The 15464-nt window shown below is 40.9% G+C and overlaps 1 protein-coding gene across 1 annotated transcript in view; it reads right to left on the bottom strand.

Moving 5' to 3' along the window:
* The window catches only part of LOC141983316 (sodium channel protein type 5 subunit alpha-like), a 100031-nt gene extending 89293 nt beyond the window's left edge, over nt 1–10738 (bottom strand). The window contains exon 1 of the mRNA XM_074946335.1: nt 10649–10738. The gene's annotated coding sequence lies outside the window, so the exon portion shown is untranslated. The remainder of the gene's footprint in view (nt 1–10648) is intronic.
* Between the last annotated feature and the right edge of the window lie 4726 nt (nt 10739–15464).

Consider the following 15464-nt stretch of genomic DNA (forward strand, 5'->3'; position numbering starts at 1 on the left):
ACTGTAAAATCCATAGTTCACCCACACCTTGAATTCTATCTCAAAATATATATATATTGTGATGGGGCAAGGACAGATGGCTATAGAAAAGTAGTGGGAGATAGATATATTAGCTCCAGGCTAAACAAATCCCTGGTACCAGGATAAGTGAAATGGCAGCTGCTCCAGGTCAATTAAGACACCTGGGGCCAATTAAGAACTTTTCAGAAGGCAGGGAGAATGCTAGGTTTATTGGGACACCTGAAGCCAATCAGGGGCTGGCTGAAACTAGTTAAAAGCCTCCCAGTTAGTCAGGTGGGTGTGCATGTCAGGAGCTGTGGGAGGAAGTTGCGCTGTTGGAGAGGCTGAGTAGTACACACCATATCAGGCACAAGGAAGGAGGCCCTGAGGTAAGGGTGAAGTGGAGCTTGAGGAAGTGAGGGCTGCTGTGGGGGAAGTAGCCCAGGGAATTGTACATGTCATGTTTCTAAAAGGTCAGCTACCATAGCTGATACTATTAGGGTCCCTGGGCTGGAGCCCGGAGTAGAGGGTGGGCCTAGGCTCCTCCCCGCACAACTTTGCCCCCTGTTTAAATCACTGAGACTGGGAGACAACAGAGACTGTGCAAGGAAGGATAACTTCTCCTCACCTTCCTCACTGGCTTATGATGAAAATGGCTCAGTAGACTGTGACCCTTGTCTCTAGAGAGAGAAGGGTTACATGGAGGGTCACAGTGAGCCTCTGAGGCTAGCGAAATCCGCCAGGAAACACGGGACCCACGGAGGCAAGGACAGAGCTTTGTCACAATATATATTAGATTTGGGGAAAGTACAGAGAACGACAACAGAAATGATTAGGGGTATGGAACAGCTTCCATATGAGGAGAGATTAAAAAGACTGGACCTGTTACATTTGCAAAAGAGATGACTGTGGGGAAGATGACAGAGATCTAAAAAAATCATGAATGATGGGGAGAAAGTGAATAAGGACGTGTTATTTACCCATTCATATAACACAAGAACCAGGGACCACCCTCTGAAATGTATAGTCAGCAAGTTTAAAACAAACATAAGGAAGTACTTGCTCACATAGTGCATTGTCTACCTGTAGAACTCATTGCCAGGTGATGTTGTGAAGGCAAAAAGTAGAGCTTAGTTCAAAAAAGAATTAGATAAATTCATTGAGGATAAGTTCATCAACGGATATTAGCCAAGATGGTCAGGATGCAACCCTATGCTCCGAGTATCCCTAAACCTGTGACTGCCAGAAGCTGGGACTGGACAGCAGGGGATGGATCACTTGATAATTGTCCTGTTCTGCTCATTCCTTCTGAAGCATCTGGGACCAGCTATTGTTGGAAGACAGGATACTGGACTAGATGGACTATTGATCTGAGCCAGTATGACTGTTCTTATGGAGGGAAAAGGGCTGCGCTTAAGGGGGAAAAGAGGGCATTTTCACTCCACACATCCAGCTATCCTTTCAGTATCAATTTTAACCTTCCAGGCACTTAAAACAAAACAACAACTACAAAACCAATCACAAACCATGATTTGTGGTAACAGTAACAGAGCTAAAGATATATCAGAAAATATATTAAAACTAGAACAAACATGTTCAATACAAAATATTATACACACACCCTCTGTCAATGCTGGTCATACAAATAGGAAGGCACTCTCAAGTATTACTTTGTATTATAAAAGCTAAATTGGAAGCTGTTTAACACACTGTGCCTCTGATTTATGAGCCAATAGCTGGACAATACACATGTAACCCTTCTGCCAGGTGGAGCCAGCAGCAACAAGGGGGTTCAGTATCTAGGGGTTCCTTTTCAACAATACAACACAAAACTGTCTTGAGCCCCCACCCAGTGACCTGGGACAATTACACACCACCCCCGGGTGCCTCTAAGAGGCAATACTTCCCCTCTTGCAAGCACAGAGTCTGAGTGTAGCAAAAACTTTTAATAAAAGGAGAGATTTAACTCAGCATTAATTTGGGAAAACACTGCAACTAGTGTTCATAAACACAAACCATGAGCAAAAGACCCACCTCCAGGTAAGTTGGGCAGTGTCCTTTTCCCCTCAGGATCTTAAGTCAAACAACCCAAAAGTCCCTTTAACATGCCCGTCCCTTCTCTGTACCCCACTCTCAGTTGCTGTCCTTGGCCAGTGCAGCCCCAGAGTTCAGAGGTTCATCCTCAGAGTTCTCCTCCCACCCAGTGTGGAAGGCACGGTGGGTAAGGAGGCACCTTACATGCTCCATGTCTCAGGCACTCGCTCATCACCCCAACAGCCGATTGCCATGCCTCTGCGGGGCTCTGCTCTGGCCCTCTCCACCAGCCGCGCTACTAGCCACTTGCCACGCCTCTCCACCAGCTGCCCACTCACCAAGATGTCATCAGCCCCCCTCTCTACACACACAACACAGCTCTCAGTGATTTCAGCTGTTAGTGGGGGACCCTCACTGCTGGTGCGCATTGGGCAGTCTCTTGCAATAGAGACACTGTCCCAAAATAAGTCTAATACTTAGACCTAGGTATCAGTGATTTCAGCTCTGCAGCGTGTAACAAGACTCTCAATTGAGTCTAAATTAACTCGTTTCTTATACCATGGAGAGAAAGGATCAAATGGTGTCTAGGACCCTTAAACAGGGCCCACACCACCAGGTACAAGTACTGTCCCTACCCTCACTCAACTCATTGAGCTTTGGAACCCATGTCCCCTGCATAGCGAGTGCTGTTCAGTTGAGGGTGAGTCCCTCCATTGGGGTATGCCAGGTACAGTTCTGCTGCCCTTGGTTCTCACAACAAGGATAACAACCTTTATTACTCCTGCCCCAATAACAAAGAGACTGGGGATCCAACACCAGCCACAAGTGATCATTTGGGCAAGCAGTCCCATCATGCTGAGCACCTAGGCCGGGTGGGTATGTCCATGCAAACGAAATCAGCTTCTGAAGTCTTTTTCCCACAGCTCACCACTAGATGTCAGAGGAAAGCTCATCCAAACTCTGCTTACACACATATTTTATGGCGTTTTGCTTAAATAGATTACGTGAGCAAAGAATCGATCGATCGACTATACACAGAAGGCAAAATTTTTGACAGTACCTAAGTGATTTAGGAGCCTATGTCCCATTTTTTTTCAAAGGGGACTTGGGCATCTAGGAACCTAATTTCCATTGACTTTAAATGATTCTTGGGCTCCTAAATATCTAAAAATGGGACTTAGGTGCTTTACAAACATGTTACCCACAATGACAGTACATATTTTAAGCTCAGAGAAGTATAGAAATATTTGGAGGAATGTGATTCAAGACATATGAAATGGACAGAAGGGAGCTTTGTACTCTTACAGTTTACTGTGTCTCCAGACTGGTCAACATGTTAATGAAGGAGAAAGATAGTCTTCTTACCTGCTTATTACTTTTCTTAATCCTTGTTGTAAGCTTGCATTCTGGCTCACAGGAATATGGGAACAATTAGCAAGAGCTTTTATTCAGAAGACAAGACAAAACATATTGTAGCAAAATGAGCAGTAGTCAAGGCTTGCCACTTGCCTTAATGTTATTAAGTATAAGGTGGCAATATTAGAATGGAAGAATCCCATGCACTGCTACAGACTAGGGACCGAGCGGCTAGATAGCAGTTCTGCAGAAAAGGACCTAGGGGTTACAGTGGACGAGAACCTGGATATGAGTCAACAGTGTGCCCTTGTTGCCAAGAAGGCTAACAGCATTTTGGGCTGTATAAGTAGGAGCACTGATAGCAGATCGACGAACGTGATCATTTCGCGTTATTTGGCATTGGTGAGGCCTCATCTGGAGTACTGTGTCCAGTTTTGGGCCCCACACTACAAGAAGGATGGGGAAAAATTGGAAAGAGTCCAGTGCAGGGCAACAAAAATTATTAGGGGGCTGGAGCACATGACTTATGAGGCGAGGCTGTGGGAACTGGGATATTTAGTCTGCAGAAGAGAAGAATGGGAAGCGGGAGGGTTGATAGCTGCTTTCAACTACCTGAAAGGGGGTTTCAAAGAGAATGGATCCAGACTGTCTCAGTGGTAGTAGATGACAGAACAAGGAGTAATGGTCTCAAGTTGCAGTGGGGGAGGTTTAGGTTGGATATTAGGGAAAAAAATTTCACTAGGAGGGTGGTGAAGCACTGGAATGGGTTACCTAGGGAGGTGGTGGAATTTCCTTCCTTAGAGGTTTTTAAGGTCAGGCTTGACAAAGCCTTGGCTGGGATGATTTAGTTGGGGATTGGTGCTCCTTTGAGCAGGGGGTTGGACTAAATGACCTCCTGAGGTCCCTTCCAACCCTGATATTCTATGATTCTCTGAATATTCACCAAGACACTCCTCATGGTGTTGCCAGATTGCTTTGGTGAAGAAACTTCAGAGGCCAGGAAGGCGGAATGCAGAATAGTGCGTATGGTCATTCTTAACTTCCCATTTTTTCTTTTCAATGTCTTTGAATTTTGACTGAGTTATGTTCTAAAACTGGAGCCTGTAACACCAGGCTAGGAAGAGAAGACTGCTCAGAATGAGTCACAAGAGAAAATAATGAATTCTGGGAAGTAAAATTTGTTTGGTAGTTGATATCGCTTTTTTCTAGTAGAAAGGGATGAGTTTTGTGCTTTTGACCCCAGTTTAGGAAAACATTTGAATACATCCCTATTCTGGAAAACATGTCCTTCAGTGCTTTCTTGAATCAGGACCAATATATCTTTGCAATATTTCATTCTTTGCATCTTGATATTACATGCATGTGACTTTGAAATCAGTGCAGCTCATAATATTGTCGTGAAATTAAAATGAAATCTGCTCTAATGTATTAAAGTCCAAACAAATATTTGTTTTTCTGTTGTTTGGGATAATTCAGATGTTGTTGTATTGATAATGAGAGCTGTGAATGATGGATGAAATGATACCCTTTCTGTGCAGTGCACAGAGGGAATACAATAATTGCTCTGCTGTGCTATCTGCCAAATGTTACACGGGTGCTCATCAGCAAAAATGCTTCCATAAAAGACTACCAACCTCAAAAACTCAAGATATTAAAAAAATAATTTAAAACACTTCCTCACCATTCATATTGTTTTGTTGAAGACTTTGTTACAGATTTCTCTCTTCTCCTGCATCAAAAAAATCCTTCAAAATATAAAATTTCTTCAAATTTAAGTGAAATGTTCCTTGTTTATTCAAAATTCTTCAATAATATCCCATGAAGTAATTTATGTTACCCAAATGGTGCACTTGTGATTATTTTTGCATTTGTATCCAATCAAGGCTAGATTTAGCAATGTCATCCTCTCCTAAGGACTATTAGTAGCTGGTGCCAAAGTTACTCTAATATATAGGCAGGGACTGGGGTGGAGCCTGGCTGGCCCAAATTTGGCTGTAGGGTACACAAGGCACTCTAGAATCCCTTCTGATGGTGACTTTACCAAGCACTCCTTGGCCAGAGCTGGGATTCAGAGCCAGAGTGTGCTTTCTGGTCTAAATATTTGTGCAACTGTCTTGACCTGTGGACAATGGTTAGGTGCTACACAGGAAATAAAGGCTTGATCCTGCTGTCACAGATGTCAATGGCAAAATTCCCATTGACTTAAATGGGAACAGAAGTATTTCTAAAATAGACTTTTCAACCACTGAGAGTTGTGAGGTACCTAAACTTTTGCTAATTAACCTTTATAATTATTTAATATACAGGATTCAAGAAAAATGTTCCTTGTTTATTCAGAACTCTTCAATAGTATCCCATGAAGTCATTTATGTTACCTAAAAGGTACACTTGTGGTTATTTTTGAATTGGTATTGGATCAAGGGTAGATTTAGCAATTTGACCATCTGTGGATTAAATTGTTAATCCAAGGCCAGAAAGAGCTTTTCCCCCCCTGATATTATGGAGGCAACAACAGCACATAGAAAATATTATGGCCTTTCATAAAATACTTTGCTGGTGTTTAAAATGAAGAGTTTTCTTGTTGGAGACAGTTTCAAGTCCTGAATGCTCAAGCTGAGATCAAGAGTCAAAATAATGAGCAAACCACCAAATATATGATTGATGAGCTGAGATTTTAGCTTTTTGGTATAATTTTTGTAAATTATTACCTATCAGATGATTACCCAAATGTGTACCTAAAATATTACAGTAAAGGTGTTTTCCCTCACAATTTTTCTTTTTCAGGGATGTTACTTCTGATGTATAAACGAAATTATCGTAGAAGAGATTTTCTCTCTCTTTTTCTTGTAGTGACTATGGTCTGAATTCTGTCTGCCATTGAATCAGTGGAAGTACATCCATTTAACAGAGGTCAGAACTGTGGTTTGAGACCCATTAGGCTGATACTGGGATGGAGGAGAGGGACAGGATAGATAATTAATGTTAGTGACCAATTTTGTCGCTAGTGAATTACATTTCTTAATTCTTGGGTCATTTTCTCCTGACCCTTTTAAACTTTTCTTATGAACATATTATACAAAAGTCCTTAACTGATCAGATGTTATATTGTAAGTAACTGGAATTAAGTGTTGTTTAAAGATTTGAAGTGAAAATACTAGCCCCACTGAAGTCAATTTTAGTTTTATCACCAACTTCAATGTGACCAAGATTTCACCCTTGTTTTCTCCTAGACATATTGATTTTATCCAGCCCATGGAGAAAACCAACTGCAAAGGTGACTGCTCTGAGTTGCACTGACTAGGCCGTAGGCCTTAGGGGGCCATTCTAGCAGCCAGCATAGAATGGTATAGGACCATCCTAGTCATGCCCTTTGCTCTAGCTTCAGGGGAGTCACTATGGTAGGTCTAAGCCAACTGACAGGAATTTTCTGGGAGCTGGGTAAGACAGCATTGGGGCTGGTAGAACAGTTCAAAGCTGCTGCAGATCAGGCCCTTTGTTTTCTCAAATGTGTTGTTATATTCCATGAAACTCTGATAATTTTAAATGAACATATCAAACAGACACGATATTGGTGAATTTTAAAAATATATTTTAAAGAAAACAATGAAATGTGTAAAGACGTATTTTGTACTTCCGTTTCTTAAAAAATGAAAGTTTAATGCAAAAACATTTTATAATAATTTGAAAGGTATAAAGTAAGATGAAAAAACAAAGAAACTAAGAGTCGAAAATATCATACCTCATTTTGCCTACCTATTTGTAGCAGTTTACAAGAAGCTTGCTTCTGATCTTATTTACCCTAAAATATAAACCCAGTGTAACTCTATTGTATACTCTACGGAGTTACTCTGGATTTACACTTGTGTGTCTTAAATCTGTATTTATTATATGTGTGAAAGATTTCTCACTGTCCTTAACCTGATGCTACTCTGTGCAAAGGGAGGTACCCATTGTATATTGGCTTAATATCAGGAAAGTGACATGGTGGTTTAAAGCCACCTTTGCATCACCATCCCATCACCATCATGATAATTAGAGGACTGGGGCAAAAGAAATCTGATGAGGTTCAACAAGGACAAGTGCAGAGTCCTGCACTTAAGATGGAAGAATCCCATGCACTGCTACAGACTAGGGACCGAGCGGCTACACAGCAGTTCTGCAGAAAAGGAACCAGGGGTTACAGTGGATGAGAAGCTGGATATGAGTCAACAGTGTGCCCTTGTTGCCAAGAAGGCCAATGGCATTTTGGGATGTATACGTAGGGACATTGCCAGCAGATCGAGAGACGTGATTGTTCCCCTCTATTCAACATTGGTGAGGCCTCATCTGGAGTACTGTGTCCAGTTTTGGGCCCCACACTACAAGAAGGATGTGGAAAAATTGGAAAACGTCCAGCGGAGGGCAACAAAAATTATTAGGGGGCTGGAGCACATGATTTATGAGGCGAGGCTGTGGGAACTGGGATTATTTAGTCTGCAGAAGAGAAGAATGAGGGGGGATTTGATAGCTGCTTTCAACTACCTGAAAGGGGGTTCCAAAGAGGATGGATCCAGACAGTTCTCAGTGGTAGCAGATGACAGAACAAGGAGTAATGGTCTCAAGTTGCAGCGGGGGAGGTTTAGGTTGGATATTAGGAAAAAAAATTTCATTAGGAGGGTGGTGAAGCACTGGAATGGGTTACCTAGGGAGGTGGTGGAATCTCCTTCCTTAGAGGTTTTTAAGGTCAGGCTTGACAAAGCCCTGGCTGGGATGATTTAGCTGGGGATTGGTGCTCCTTTGAGCAGAGGGTTGGACTAGATGACTTCCTGAGGTCCCTTCCAATCCTGATATTCTAGGATTCTATGATCCCCCTTCTGAGCTGATCTGTGCTAAGCACTCCTTGGATGTTCAAAATCTTTCAGATATAACCACTTGCAGTGACACCACAGTGGTTCAAAGAATATTCCATTGAAGGCACTGGATGAGTAAGAGGGTTGATAATAGTATCTGGAACATTTTGGATCTAGCAAAGCAGTTTTAATACAGTCCTGGTTAGTACTGACTAAAAGTTATTACCACCTGACAGTTGTTCAGTGCCTTATTCGAAATTCATTGGTGGTCTGAGTCCAATTCCAAGCTGACTGCTGCCTAAATCACAAAGACACCATCACAATTTGGACCACTGTTGATGGTCTTAGCAGAGAGACTAAGGACTGAATGTGTATGGAAGCAAATTACACTCTTGCTACTAGCTGTGCTCCCTTTGAGACAGGTTTGACGAACACTGGCAGGTTGGTATGAGGATGCTTAAACCTTCAATGCCTCAATGCCCATGCTGTAATTTTAATGAGGACAGGACTTCTGTCTCTGGCACTCTCAATTATTTATCATGCAATTATTATTTTTCATTGTTTAAGGATACACAAATCCTTTGGACTAGACAAAGTGGTTAAAATCATGAACCGTAGAAGACCGTGAGGAGCAATCTTTGCAACATTAAAGGCCACACTGGCAAATGACCAGAAACCTTAGGGGTGCAGGAAATTTGCATATACATTTATCCACTTTAATTTTGTTTCAGTCTGAACAAAATATGATAAATATTATCAAGCTAAAATGTAACCGTCTTTCTAGCTTAATTAGAAAATCACAAACTGCTCCTAAGATTTTTCCTAAAAATTCTGATTCAATTTATAAGCAGTATATTTAGACAGAATAGTGTACTGAAAATTATAATTAAGATAAATATGAATTTATGTATGTTTCTAGCCCAAAAATTAGCAACATTTTCAATTAGAAACTGGTTATATTTCTACTGACCATTTAGAAGTTTTGGTTAAAACTGATAAAACTAGATAAAAATCCCACTGAAACAACAATTTAAGATGAGGTTTTTTTATAACATACACACTGAAAATACCACAAACTTGTAATTTTTGAAGTGCTGAAAATTGCTTGCAGATGGTATCTTCCTACATAGAAAAGGAGTTCACACCCGGAGTACCATGTTTTGGAGTAACAAACTTATAAAAGGATTATTGAAAATCATCCAAAGACTGAAATTTTTGACCTCCAAATCTAAAAAAAAATTACAACTTGTATCAAATTCTAGCCTAAAAAGTTTTTAGTCACAGAAAGAAGCTGAAACTCATATGCGCAGAATGCAGCTCTGAAGGTCCCATTTTCATTAAAGTAATCTGAAAAGTCTATCTAGACAATAGAAGTTCCCAGTTTGCCATAATCTGCATCTTCACCTGCCCTGTTTATCCTAGCAAGAAGCCAAGATCAAAAAAATAAGCAGTTTATCTCCCTTACTCATAAAATAGTTTCAGTTCAAATCCTACAATTTAAAAAAAAATTCTACATTACTAAACACTTAAACCTATGAAACAAGCTACTGGAATGCATAGCAGGACCATGGACTGAGCTCCAAAAACGCTCAGAGCTGGGTACACCTACAGATTTACTTACGAGGATTTACAAAGTCTCTGTATGGCTTCTATTTCATTTTATACCATTTTCCCAGAGATTTACCACAAATGCAATCTTTAGGACCTTTCACTGTCCTAACTGGTCAAAACAAACAGACCTCTGACTCCCATTTAGGTGTCTTTAAAAAGTTTATCTTCATTTCTTTAGCCAAATGCCCATCAAATATTTAATCTCAGACACTATTCCCTTCGCTACATCATTCTTTAATTTATTTTCCCATGAACTCTCTCATCGGAGTCATTGCCCTGGTCTTGATAAAACCATGATCACCAAATATCATCTTCCAAGTTTCTCACTGACTTATTTTGGTTACAAATACAAAACAGAGACCTGATTAAGTCTCTGATCAAAAAAAAAAATCCACTTTAATATAAGACCTATTCTTTTCTTGTTTTCAGAATATAAAGGTTAGTCACAGTCAGCATCTGGTGTTCTTAAAATAAAATAAACATTTTCACTTTATGATAAAATAATGAGGTATTAAACTTTAATTTATTGAAATAATTCCAGATTCTAGGGGACCCTTTGGTTTTGAAGAAAAAAAATATAACTAAATAGTCTTTATTTTTAACAGTCTTATCTCTGGCATCTCAACATCAAAGCAGATCAAATTTTACTGAACCATATACTATGTCTTTTAAATGTTGTTTTGATCCTCTCTGAAATCATAGCGATACAATATACTAAAATTGGAGTGAGAGAAACTCCATTTCACTTCTCAGAGAAGTAAACATTCACATTTTCTTTAACTCCTGCCCAATTTTAATGTTCTGTTCAAACCACTCACCTAGATGAAAGATTTTGCTTAGCTTCTCAGATGTCCTTTAAGCAGGTAATACGTCACTGAAGCAAGTAAAAGTTCCCAGCATTAACATTCCTATTCCCAAGAAGAAAAAGAATGCATTAAGTACATAAAACTTACATTCTTTTCCACTCCTTCTAAAGAAAGGCTCCAGAATTCATTTCATTAATTCAAAGAGAAACGAGTTTCAGGCCAGTTATCTCCCAAGGGTTAGAAAATTCTCCTCCGTGTATCACCATCTGTATCTCCCCCTTAAGCAATTCCTCTCCACCCTGGCTAAACTCTTACTCCAGAGACAGTGTTATTTGTATGTGGGGTGTGTATATGAGGGAAGGGAGGGAATGAAGGAGGAGTGTGTGTTTGTTTAGATGTGAAATTAACGAATGTGATTCTACAAGATCTCATGGGAAAGGCTGTAACTCAAGTAAGCAAAGAATGGGGGAGGCTCCTAGCTGAGTATTCCTTTACAATTGTATTTTATCTCTGCAGAAATAAGAGTATCTTTGACACAAAAAAAAAACAAACATTGTTTGCACTGAATCTGAACAAAGCAGATAAGAAATACAAAGGCAAAATCTATTTTACAAACTCTTCTCTTCATGTAGTGGACTCTCCACCCTGTCTGTATTCCAAAAACGTTCAGCATAAATACTTTCATATTATTTGAATATTTTTCCATCTCCTTCTAGCGAAATAGTGCAAAATATATACGGTGCTGAGTCTGAGAACTATACCGAAAGGATAAGGTCAAAATTAGAGGAGAAGAAAAGAAAGAAAGGATGTTAATGGAAAAACATGTATATCTTTTGTGGTAGTGAAAGGTTGCAATCCACCTTCACTAATATGTTTTTGATATTCAGTTACTAGCCCAAAAATCATTAACAAATTATAATTTTGGGGGCAAAACTTTGTAGCAAATTCAGAATGAATGTTAGAAAGCACAGATTAATCAGATGAAACCATAAAGTGTGTGTGGCAGTGGTGGAGGGCTTCTCCTGCTCATGAAATCTCGCCAGTTCTCCAGTGACTGAATACAGCTGTTAAAGAAGACTGGAGAAAGAATTGATCATTGTGGGGGCTCTACAAGTAAGGGAGTCTGGTGCAGGAGGTATTGTTTCCTATAACTACCCTATGGAAATGTCCTTCCAGGAAGTATTTAAGCTATTTTAGTGCATTCCTTTGGGCTCCACCACTCCCCTTTCCTGTAATCAGCCATGTTGAATGCTGTGTAGAAGTTCAGGAGTATGAGACTGGAGATCTGACCTCTATCCATCATCATCAAAGGACTGTCCATCAGTCTATCACTGTTTCTGTTGTGTCTTGGCCTGAATTTGGTTTGTGCAGGGTTTAGGATATTGGCTTTAGCTAAATAAGCTTGTAGCTACTTTTGGCCAGTTTCTCAATAAGCTTCATCAGCAATGGAAGGTTTGATAGTGGGCAATAGCTAGCCAGGTCCAGTGCATCCAGAATAGCTTATTTCAGCATTGGTTACTCTGTGACATGTTTTGAGGGGGAAGGAAGATTCCTTCTCCAAATGAGGCCTAAGTGTCTCCTAAATGTCTAAGTCAGAAGAGGCCCCCAGTTGCTCATGACTCTCTTGTACCAAAAATGACAGGAAGGGGGCTGATTCACAGGTTTGGAGTTGTGTCTCCTTCAGGGTGTCTGATAATATTTCCTCTGGTTAGGAAAGGCTGACCTCAAGGGATGAAAGCAATCTGGTAATTGGATATCATCGTAAGGGATTGTATCTGCAGATCCTGAGCAGCTTTTCCAAATGTGAGCAATATTTTTAACTACAGAGGATGATAGCTCTGTGCAATGCTTGCTGCTAAGTTCTGCTGTGGACTACAGGCAGTCAGGGCTAATGACACAATTTACCAGAATTTATAGTTCCTTAGAGTATATTTTGGCAGCTTCTGTGGAAGTGGAGAAGAAAGCTCTCAGGGCTTCTAATATAGCCTTGCAATAGGCTGGGAGAAATTCTGTTTCAATTCCTATTTAAGCCTTAGTTTTCTGTCACTGATGCTCTGTCCTTCTTTCTTAGTCTAGCACATTGTGTCACAAAACCCGTGAGATATGTATGAGAGAGGAGAATGAATGGGCCATTTGGGGGCCAGTGTCAACAGTTAAGGCTAGCGTATATTCACCACATCCACAACTTTTATGTAGTGCTGGTGCACTGCTGTCTTTTGGCAAGTAATGCTTTTTGTTGTTGTATATTTAAAATTTTTTGAGAATCCAGTATTTTCACAAGAAGATGAGTTAAGTCCTGGGTGTGATGGGTTGGGTCACAGTGACGCCCCTTGGGACTGTCACCTGATGTGCTGAGACGACCTCTGAGCCCGTTTTCCCTGCCAGTTTGGGCCTCCAGAACCCTGCCTTGTTGAGCCAGACACACTAGCCTGCTACAACACAGACCCACGGTCTGAACCACGCGTCTCAAAGCTGCAGACTTAACTGAAAACAGCTTAAGAAGTGCTACTATCTCTAGCACTCAGAGACCCAACTGCCAATCGGATCCAAACCCCAAATAAATCCATTTTACTCTGTATAAAGTTTATACAGGGTAAACTCATAAATTTTCCACCCTCTATAACACTGGTAGAGAGATATGTACAGCTGTTTGCTCCCCCAGGTATTACTTACTTACTCTGGGTTCAATAATAAACAAAAGTGATTTTATTAAGTATAAAAAGTAGGATTTAAGTGGTTCCAAGTAATAGACAGAACAGAGTAAGTTACCAAGCAAAATAAAACAGAACACACAAGTCTAAGCCTAATACATGAAGAAACTGATTAGAAGATGAAATCTCACCCCCAGAGATGTTCCAATAAGCTTCTTTCACAGACTGGACTCCTTCCTAGTCTGGGTCCAGCAATCACTCACACCCCCGTAGTTACTGTCCTTTGTTCCAATTTCTTTCAGGCATCTCTTTGGGGTGGAAAGGCCATCTCTTGAGCCAGCTGAAGATAAAATGGAGGGGTTTCCAGGGCCTTTTATATTTTATTTTCTCTTGTGGGAGGAAACCCCTTTGTTTTTCTGTGCAAAGTCACAGCAACAAGCTGGAGTTTGTAGCCACATGGGCAAGTCACATGTCCATGAATGATTCAGCTTTTTGCAGGCTGACGCCATTGTTTACATGTTAGTTTGAATGTTCCCAGGAAAGCTCAGATGTGGATTGGCGTCTCCTAAAGTCCATTGTCAGTTAAGTGTTTCTTGATTGGGCACTTACTGAGAATAGTCCTTTCTCAAGAATCTGACCAAATGCTTCACTGAGTCTACTTAGAATCAAACACATTGAGATACAAGCACATAGCCAATATTTATAACTTCAAATACAAAAATGATACACACATACAAACAGCATAATCATAACCAGCAAACTACTACCTTGCCATAGACACCCCACTTGACCTTCTCAGTACAAGACCTGGTGCAACCACAGGACCCTGGTTGCAACAATGATTTACACGGTCACAGTTCATGTCAATAACATCACGCTGGATTTGGTTGTCTAGAAATCAAAGGAAAGGATGTTATATCAACTATTTAATTCCATGGGCAAAACATATACTTCTAAAATAGGTTAGTGTGGAAATCCAGGAACAGTTAAAAGGAAGTCACATGGTGCTGCTGAACTAGCCACACACACTGCCTTTAGAGAGAAACAGCCAAAAGATTTATCCATCCATTTGGTTTCACTTCCTTCACTATTATTTTCAATTAACAGCATAAAAGTAAGAGCAGGTCGCACAGATCAATCAAACAAATCTCAGACTTCATAATATAAACTCAAATTATATTATCTTTGTTCCTTTCAATGTCTTATGCTATCGATTTACCTTTGTCCTTACATGGCCCTCATCATCATAGTATCTATTTACTGAATGGTGATTTTGTTCTCTTAGGACTAGCTTGTAACTTGGATTAGATGCCCATGTAGGAGAGTAAAAACCACCTTTTCCTTCCTTCACAGGCTATCTGGACCTTGGGTCCAGACACAGAGGAGTAAAAAGGCATTGTGGGCCAGATTTTAAAGATATTTAGGTTCCTGATCATGCAGATAGGTGCCTAGTGTGATTTTCAAAAGTGCATAACTCCCATTGAAATAAACAGCATTTAGACCATGTGCTGGGGTGTTTACCCCACACTTGCCCTGAAAGGGTTAATGAAGACAAAGAAGACCACAGCTGAGAGGAACCAGATGACTAAGTAATCCCCTGACTGAGTGAGGGAGCCCAGCTGAAGAGGAATGAAAAGCAGGAAATTGGCAGCAGTAAGGTCAACTGGGAAACTCAGGGAAGGGGGAAGCCAGGAAGTTAGGACAAGGCTCAGGGAAAAGGCAGTAAGGTCTAGAAGAGAACAGACCTTGACTGCTGGCTAGAGCGTCCCTGAGCTGGAACCTGGAATAGAGGGCAGGCCCAGGTTCCCCTGCCAGCCACTGAGGAAGTGGCACCATGCGGCACTGAATGGGAAGACTGCCCAGGATTGCTGAAGGAAGACTTTGATACCCCTGAAGGGGACAATGCAAATGGTGACCTGGCCGGAACGCTGAGTCACAAAGAGGTGGCAGCAGCAACTTGTGGAGCTAGAGAGGGGCTGCAGACCCAGAGAGAGAGGTGGAGAGATGGCATGCAACCATGGGAAGGAGTGTTGACCTGATTATCTATTCTCCAGAGTGACCAGGAGGAGGCACCATCCTAGTGGTGAGTGGAGCACCCCATCACAGGCCACTAGAAACCTTTGAAAATCCCACTAGACATCTTTCTGCATCTTTAGGTGCCTACATACCTATAAATA

This window comes from Natator depressus, chromosome 2, assembly GCF_965152275.1.
Source record: "Natator depressus isolate rNatDep1 chromosome 2, rNatDep2.hap1, whole genome shotgun sequence".
In the NCBI taxonomy this organism is placed as follows: domain Eukaryota; kingdom Metazoa; phylum Chordata; order Testudines; family Cheloniidae; genus Natator; species Natator depressus.